Source organism: Xiphophorus maculatus, chromosome 24 (genome assembly GCF_002775205.1).
Source record: "Xiphophorus maculatus strain JP 163 A chromosome 24, X_maculatus-5.0-male, whole genome shotgun sequence".
Classification (NCBI taxonomy): Eukaryota; Metazoa; Chordata; class Actinopteri; order Cyprinodontiformes; family Poeciliidae; genus Xiphophorus; species Xiphophorus maculatus.
Genome location: NC_036466.1, coordinates 1856719 through 1866132, shown reverse-complemented (window position 1 = coordinate 1866132; position 9414 = coordinate 1856719). Strand labels below are relative to the sequence as shown.

Sequence of the window (9414 nt, the reverse complement as noted above, 5' to 3'; positions counted from 1 at the left end):
GTTCCGAACTAATCCCATGTGTAACAGTGCTTTGGATGAAAAAGTCACATAAAGCCAAAAAGCGCAATTACCTGATGTAAAAATATTCAAGGCTTTTATTTTGAAATTATTATTATGCTCCATTTTAAAGTTCCGAACAAATCCCATGTGTAACAGTGCTTTGGATGAAAAAGTCATATACGGCCAAAAAGAGCAATTACATGACGTAAAAATATTCAAGGCTTTTATTTTGAAATTTTCAGTATGCTTCATTTCAGAGGGCCAAACTATTCCATTGTGTAACAGTGCTTTGGATAAAAAAGTCACATAAAGCCAAAAAGCGCAATTACCTGATGTAAAAATATTCAAGGCTTTTATTTTGAAATTATTATTATGCTCCATTTTAAAGTTCCGAACTAATCCCATGTGTAACATTGCTTTGGATGAAAAAGTCATATACGGCCAATAAGAGCAATTACGTCATGTAAAATATTCAAGGCTTTTATTTTGAAATTATTATTATGCTCCATTTTAAAGTTCCAAACTAATCCCATGTGTAACATTGCTTTGGATGAAAAAGTCATATACGGCCAAAAAGAGCAATTACGTCATGTAAAATATTCAAGGCTTTTATTTTGAAATTTTCAGTATGCTTAATTTTAAAGTTCCAAACTAATCCCATGTGTAACAGTTACTGAGTTCAATCAGTTATATACAGCCCATAGCAGCAGGTAGTTCTAAAGGCCAGTTCTCAGTCCTGATCTGTTTCAACTGAGGATAGATAGAACTACAGCGATGCGTATCTGTAGTCCAAATCAGCAGCCAATAGCCTCTTGAGGTCCGTTGCTATGGTAAATAATGGTCTCAGCAGGTGTGAGCTCTGAGCGCTGAGCTCTCAAACACACAATTGTGTGTTTGAGCAAACACATTTTACTGACAAAAAAGCATTGGAAACAAATCCTTCTTGTTCGGGAACCGTAATACATATTCGAAAAGCGTTTGCAGCGTATGACAGTTCAATGTGTCTTCTGCGATAGTCCCGAGATTCATATCTGTACCTCACTCAGAACATTTACAGCGATGAGAGAAAGAAATGTTGTGCCCAGATCTGAAATTCTATTCAAATACATGGGAGAGAGCCTCAGACAGCCTCAGAAAATCCTGTCGCATGACTTTGCTCTGAAGCACCGTGACAGAAAACCGTACGGTCTAGATAAATTTCGAAAACATTTTACCGGAGCAGACAGGCGTATCAATGTCAGGACCGATTGTGATACTAATCGTGCGATATTTGTGGGCGTGATGGCGATTTCAAAAATGATTTGGGTTGAAAAAGTTGTCTTCATCTCTCACTCTAAGCAGCCAGAAACGCACTCTAACTTGAGCAAAAATGAGAAACTTTGGGTCGCTTAGAGGCAAATTGTGGACAAACCGTAACTGGTATCGACGAGCCGTCTTCACTTTCGAAGAGATCACAGACGTATCTACAAAATGAAATTTGAATGGCATTTCTAGGTGAATTTGTGACGACACAGCAAATCCTCAAAAATAGGGTATTTCTAGGATTTTTCCCATTGAGTTATAATGGGGTTTTTTTCGCAGTTTTTTGCGAATTATGTCGCCACGTTAAGCCCAAATCCCACCAAAAATAATAGCTCCAATGGCGTGAATTTTCTGCACGTTTTGATACCTCATTTGTAGGTGTGCACCCAGCGGTACGAGCCGCATTAACGGTTACGGAAGAAAAATAAAGAATTATAATAATATTAAAGAGACGCTTGTTGGGTGTAGAGTAATAGGTTCCTGCCATTGCTTTGCATGGCAGGCCCCAATACTTAAAGAGACGCTTCTCTCCGACAATAGTAATAGGTTCCTGCCATTGCTTTGCATGGCAGGCCCCAACTAGAAAATTTCGGAAGAAATTTAGCCGGGGCCTGCCAAGGCACGGCCGTGGGGTTCGGGCCCGGCGTCGTCGCGCCACAAATCGGCGTCGACGCCAAAGAACGCCGCGACGTAAGCAGTGGCACGCGGAGAACCGCAAGAACGTTAAGCGAGGCGGACGTGCACCGTTCGGTACGATTTAAAATGTTGTCGAGGCTTTTATTTTGGAAGTTTTGTTAAACTTCATTTCAAAGGGCCAAACTAATCCCATGCGTAATAGTCCTTGGGTTAAAATAGTTATATAATGCTCAAAACACAAGTAGCTGATGTAAAAATATTCAAGGCTTTTATTTTGAAATTTTCAGTATGCTTCATTTCAAAGGGCCAAACTAATCCCATGTGTAACAGTGCTTTGGATGAAAAAGTCATATAAAGCCAAAAACAGCAATTACCTGATGTAAAAATATTCAAGGCTTTTATTTTGAAATTATTATTATTCTCCATTTTAAAGTTCCAAAGTAATCCCATGTGTAACAGTGCTTTGGATGAAAATGTCAAATAAAGCCAAAAACAGCAATTACCTGATGTAAAAATATTCAAGGCTTTTATTTTGAAATTATTATTCTCCATTTTAAAGTTCCAAACTAATCCCATGTGTAACATTGCTTTGGATGAAAAAGTCATATACGGCCAAAAAAAGCAATTACCTGATGTAAAAATATTCAAGGCTTTTATTTTGAAATTATTATTATTCTCCATTTTAAAGTTCCAAAGTAATCCCATGTGTAACAGTGATTTGGATGAAAACGTCAAATAAAGCCAAAAACAGCAATTACCTGATGTAAAAATATTCAAGGCTTTTATTTTGAAATTATTATTCTCCATTTCAAAGTTCCAAACTAATCCCATGTGTAACAGTGCTTTGGATGAAAAAGTCATATACGGCCAAAAAGAGCAATTACATGATGTAAAAATATTCAAGGCTTTTATTTTGAAATTTTCAGTATGCTTCATTTCAGAGGGCCAAACTATTCCATTGTGTAACAGTGCTTTGGATAAAAATGTCACATAAAGCCAAAAACCGCAATTACATGATGTAAAAATATTCAAGGCTTTTATTTTGAAATTATTATTATGCTCCATTTTAAAGTTCCGAACGAATCCCATGTGTAACAGTGCTTTGGATGAAAAAGTCATACAAAGCCAAAAAGAGCAATGACCTGATGTAAAAATATTCAAGGTTTTTATTTTGAAATTATTATTATGCTTAATTTTAAAGTTCCGAACTAATCACATGTGTAACAGTGCTTTGGATGAAAAAGTCATACAAAGACAAAAACAGCAATTGCATGATGTAAAAATATTCAAGGCTTTTATTTTGAAATTATTATTATGCTCCATTTTAAAGTTCCGAACTAATACCACGTGTAACATTGCTTTGGATGAAAAAGTCACATAAAGCCAAAAACAGCAATTACCTGATGTAACAACATTCAAGGCTTTTATTTTGAAATTATTATTATGCTCCATTTTAAAGTTCCGAACTAATCCCATGTGTAACATTGCTTTGGATGAAAAAGTCATATACGGCCAAAAAGAGCAATTACTTCATGTAAAATATTCAAGGCTTTTATTTTGAAATTTTCAGTATGCTTCATTTTAAAGTTCTGAACTAATACCACGTGTAAGAGTGCTTTGGATGAAAAAGTCAAATAAAGCCAAAAAGAGCAATTACGTCATGTAAAAATATTCAAGGCTTTTATTTTGAAATTTTTGTTAAGCTTCATTTTAAAGGGCCAAACTAATACCACGTGTAACAGTGCTTTGGATGAAAAAGTCACATAAAGCCAAAAACAGCAATTACCTGATGTAAAAATATTCAAGGCTTTTATTTTGAAATTATTATTATGCTCCATTTTAAAGTTCCGAACTAATCCCATGTGTAACATTGCTTCGGATGAAAAAGTCATATACGGCCAAAAAAAGCAATTACCTGATGTAAAAATATTCAAGGCTTTTATTTTGAAATTATTATTATTCTCCATTTTAAAGTTCCAAAGTAATCCCATGTGTAACAGTGCTTTGGATGAAAACGTCAAATAAAGCCAAAAACAGCAATTACCTGATGTAAAACTATTCAAGGCTTTTATTTTGAAATTATTATTATGCTCCATTTTAAAGTTCCAAACTAATCCCATGTGTAACAGTTACTGAGTTAAATCAGTTATATACAGCCCATAGCAGCAGTAGTTCTAAAGGCCAGTTCTCAGTCCTGATCTGTTTCAACTGAGGATAGATAGAACTACAGCGATGCGTATTCGTAGTCCAAATCAGCAGCCAATAGCCTCTTGAGTTCCGTTGCTATGGCAAATAATGGTCTCAGCAGGTGTGAGCTCTGAGCTGTGAGCTCTCAAACACACAAGTGTGTTTGAGCAAACACACTTTACTGAAAAAAAGCATTGGAAACAAATCCTTCTTGTTCGGGAACCGTAATACATATTCGAAAAGCGTTTCGAGCGTATGACAGTTCAATGTGTCTTCTGCGATAGTCCCGAGATTCATATCTGTACCTCACTCAGAGCATTTACAGCGATGAGAGAAAGAAATGTTGTGCCCAGATATGAACCGAGATGGGCTGTCACTGTAATTTCAGCAAAAATGAGAAAGTTTGGGTCGCTTAGAGGCAAATTGTGGACAAACCGTAACTGGTATCGACGAGCCGTCTTCACTTTCGAAGAGATCACAGACGTATCTACAAAATGAAATTTGAATGGCATTTCTAGGTGAATTTGTGACGACACAGCAAATCCTCAAAAATAGGGTATTTCTAGGATTTTTCCCATTGAGTTATAATGGGGTTTTTTTCGTAGTTTTTTGCGAATTATGTCGCCACGTTAAGCCCAAATCCCACCAGAAGTAATAGCTCCAATGGCGTGAATTTTCTGCACGTTTTGATACCTCATTTGTAGGTGTGCACCCAGCGGTATGAGCCGCATTAACGGTTACGGAAGAAAAATAAAGAATAATACTTAAAGAGACGCTTCTCTCCGACAATAGTAATAGGTTCCTGCCATTGCTTTGCATGGCAGGCCCCAATAAAGAAACACTTTCTCCGACAATAACAATAGGTTCCTGCCATTGCTTTGCATGGCAGGCCCCAATAATAATATTAAAGAGACGCTTCTCTCCGACAATAGTAATAGGTTCCTGCCATTGCTTTGCATGGCAGGCCCCAATAATAAAGAAACTTTTCTTGGGAGAATAGCAATAGGTTCCTGCCATTGCTTTGCATGGCAGGCCCCAATAAAAGGGAGTCGCACAGCTGTGACATAAACACAAAATGATCTACATCTGAGAACATGTGAGTATCTAAGTAGTTGTTTTAATCAAATCAAGTCTGAGGAACACATGTCCACACCTGCTGTAATCTCGTAATCTCATGATGAAGTCTGTCACTGGAGACTCGGTGGGTTTCTACGGGGGCTGGCTGCGGTAAACAGATCACTGTGTGACTGTCTGCTATAATGAGCTTTCTTTGACGACTGCGAAGTAATCAAAGAACCTGTTTAGTCACCATCCAGGCTGTTTCCATGTGTCATGGCGAAATCTGTTGTTTCTTGGAAGGAACAACTCCACAACAGATAGATAATGCACACAGACATGCATCAGAAAATTGTGGAATGTGGCTTTATTCAACCCTCTTTTGTCAAATCCTCCCAAATAAACATAGAATATTAAAAAGGCCCAAAGAGGTTTAATATTTCTGCATTTCACTGCAGCATAGCATTCCTCCACAATCAAGCTTTTCTCTAAATATTAGGTTGTAAAACGAATTTTTTTAGTGATGTACACATTAGGATTTCCTACACGTCTTTGTGTTTTCCCACATTTACTCCGATTTCAGCATCTCAAATGTTCACGCACATAAAGCAGCAGACAACGGGAACGATGACATGTGAAGTACAAGCCACTTTTAGCCAGTGTTCGAACAAGGCTTCAAAATTTCTCCCTCTGCTGCTAATGAAACAGACTGCAAATTCACAAAGAGCCGTGAAATACGACGCTCAAGGAAAACATGACATAATGTTTTGGGGGGTTTTCTTAGAAGATGTTTGCATTGACTAATTTTACAACCCTGCATAAATTTGATAGTATATTTGTAAGTGACTTCACTCACTTGGGATTCCCTAATAGGTGCTAGCATTGAGCATGAAGACTGGAATTATAAACGTGTTCCTTGTAGATTTGATATGTTACCTTGTAGCAGTCTTGTAGCTTTGTGTGTATAAGACTATATGAACAGTCAACATAAAGATTTAGCACATGCCATAACTTGATAGCTTACAGTTCTCTGTATAGCATCAAAAACACAAAGTAATACCTAAGGAATATAGTGTTTTGTAGACTTTGACTATGTCTACTTTCTCCCATGCTGTAAGGGTGTACCCATGACTCTATAGAATAGCATGGCAGCAAACTTGACATATGTTCTGTAAAATTCTAAGGTTATAAAAGACTAACTGAAATGCATTCATCAAGCCTGATTATAAGGGTGTGTTTATATGAGGTGCCAAATATGTTCCCATACTGAAGTGAAACTCCTTTCAGCCATGTCAGAAGGACGTGGTTCACTGAGCACAAGGGTGTGTGTCCACCCTGAGAATGACGCTTTCCCGTTTCTACAACAGGGGTTTTGTTCAACTGACAATATTTGAATGTTTTTGTTTTGTTATTATTGTTATTGTAGGCACAATACTTTATGCATAACTGCAGCTGTACAGTTATGTGCAAAGATGGCGTTGCTTTTCTCAATCCAAGCGTTCAATGGAGATGCCAGATGTAACTTTGCAAACCTAAGACCTGCTGCCAAATTCTGAAAAAAAAATATTACCTGTAACTGTTCTTCAATATTGGGAGGAAATAAAAAATTGTGGTTTTAATTTTAACTTTGCATACAAAGTTTTTAAGGAGTTTCCACAGTACCTACTGTCATACAGCAAAAGTGAAGCTGCTTTTTCCACACTTCTGCATTCTGTTTTCAGGTTGTTTTTTTTTAGATAGATCTTTTTTATTACGTCTTTGAGCACAGCTTGGAGTAATGGATGTCACATATTTTGAAAGTGGCCATTTTGACTTCTCCAACTGATAGGCAGAAACAATGGTGTACGCTCTTGGAGTGTCTGTCTACATTTTTTTTCTACTTTTACAGTCTTTCTCAGTCTAGAATAGTGGACTTCAATTTGTTTGAAATTCGTCTTTTATTCAACAACAATTTCTTCTCAAAGGTCATGCTGATGACTTTTCTCACTTGGCACTGTTTTAATAAAAACCTTTCTGGACCAGACAAACACATAAATACTTCTTAAACTGTGCATAGTATGGACTAAAGGACTTTAGATAATTTGGAAAAAGCTAGTAGACTGTAGAGTGGCGTTGCTTTTTAATGCATTGATTAATATAAAACATGTAGAGAATTGTGTGTTCGTCAGTTTCAGACTGATTTGAAACTCTTCCAGTATGTGTTAATACATAAAACACAATCTGTTTTCCAGATACAGAATCGTATTTATTTTATTCACGTCATTGTTTTCTAACGATATAACTTCCTTTACAAAGGCCACGTTTCCTTTCAGCCACATTGAATAAACGTCCCATATCCCTTACGTAACATAGGTTGTGTAATTCCACAAATTATCCGGCAGGTAGCAGTGTTTCTCCAGAAAAGATGGACAGAGTGAAACGCCTCGTTCGCAGAATGCGTGGTCTGTGGACACTAAGGTGGTCGCCACGTGAGGTTGCACGTGTCTGAAAACCTAAACAAGTATCGAACACGTTATTTAACCATTGTGAATTATGATGATCAGAAAAAAAAAAAAAAATCAGCATTGATACATCATAATTCATACGTTGTTTTTTTTATATATATATATGGTCAAAGAACTATGAGTGAAAAGAAAGCAAAATAAAAATGCTAGTTAAGAAAAACATAATAATAAACAATACTACCAATAATACATATATTGTTATTATTATAATTATCAAAAATAATATTATAATAATTGATGATAATATAATAATAAAGTAGACAATAATAACACAACAGTAAACTTTATAATAATAATAATAATAATAATAATAATAATAATAATAATAATAATAGACCTATAAAATATAATATCACCTGAACTTTAAAATATTGAGAAATTCTGGCTTTTTCTTTTGGTGACGAACAACAGGTTGCTCGCATCTCGAACCGTGGTTTGGAAATGTTCTAGAAGTGCTGCACGTACGGGCCATTTTGTGACGGTTTCCCGTGTTAACGACACTCGCTCCCAGACCGCCGCGCCGTGCTAACCAACCGGAAGCGCGGAATGATTTCTCCACGGCAAGCAAGGGCGGAGAAAAAAAGGAGGGGAGAAAAAAGCATCAAAGAGTCGCTTATTAGATGATTATACGTTCGCCTAACGGGATTTCACAAAAGAAGGGGAAAAGCCTTTAAATCTCGCATTGACTGACCACCCATTTAATCACTGTAGGATTATTCTTTTGGATATGGGCTCTACCTTCAGGGTCCCCACCTGCTGGGCACCGTAATGGTGGTAAGTATTCACATATTTTTTACTGAATATAAAAAAAATATGTAGCCTGACAGTTTATTGGGACTCAGTAATATGTGGTTTTAATTGCCAATTTTGTGTGACGTGATTTTTAAGCGTTTTTGTGATAAATTAATCCATGTAACATCAATGGTCTATGCTTCGGTGTGGTGTTTTTATCTTTTTCTATGATATCCCTCCGCTAATTGCGCGCTCCCCAGGCATATTCAGCGTTGTTCCTCTGCATATTTTTCTCCTTCATTGATGAGGTTTCAAATGTAAAACAAAGGTTAATGTATATTTTTTTCCTCTATGTAAAACCAGCCAGTCATTAAAGAGGAAATCTACCCCTGTTACAAATCAAATTGTCTTTTCGTCGTGACAAACAAACCTGTGTGAGACAAAAACTAGAATCTTTCACGACGTGCGCGTGCTGGTAACGAATTTTTTCGAGATCTTTTGTTGTTGTTGTTGTTGTTGTTGAAATTATACCCGAGGGTGTGTGACCCAGAAACGGACAACATTCATCCAGGTTTCGAACAGGTAGGCAAGACCTACGTGTGAGTGAGGTGACAGGGGGAGAAAAAAAAAAAAGCTCCTCCATCTATTTTTGGAAAATCAGTGTGCGCGCGCGTGTGTGTGTGCGTGTGGGCGGGCGTGTGCGTGTGTGTAAGGAAATGACAACAGTGCACACACATCTGGGAAGGACACGCCCAGACTCATTCAGAACCATTTGTTCCACTGTCACTTTTAGATCACCTTTCACATGTATAGTTTACTCATTTATAAACCAGTCGTTTTCCCCCTTGCTCGTCACTCTTGAGAGTCGCCATCTTTAAACTCGTCAATAACGCATAAGGTGTCATTAGGTTAAGACTATCAGAAATAAGGTCGTCCTCTCTCTGCTTGGCAATAATGTCATTTTGCACTTTCCAGATCGGGTCATTAGAGGACAGTG

General features: G+C 37.1%; 1 protein-coding gene across 3 annotated transcripts in view; it reads left to right on the top strand.

Moving 5' to 3' along the window:
- The first annotated feature begins 8185 nt into the window (after window positions 1–8185).
- The window catches only part of LOC102237040 (sodium channel protein type 2 subunit alpha-like), a 39464-nt gene continuing 38235 nt past the window's right edge, over window positions 8186–9414 (top strand). For all 3 annotated transcript variants that reach the window (XM_023329962.1, XM_023329958.1, XM_023329959.1), the window contains exon 1: window positions 8186–8459. The gene's annotated coding sequence lies outside the window, so the exon portion shown is untranslated. The remainder of the gene's footprint in view (window positions 8460–9414) is intronic.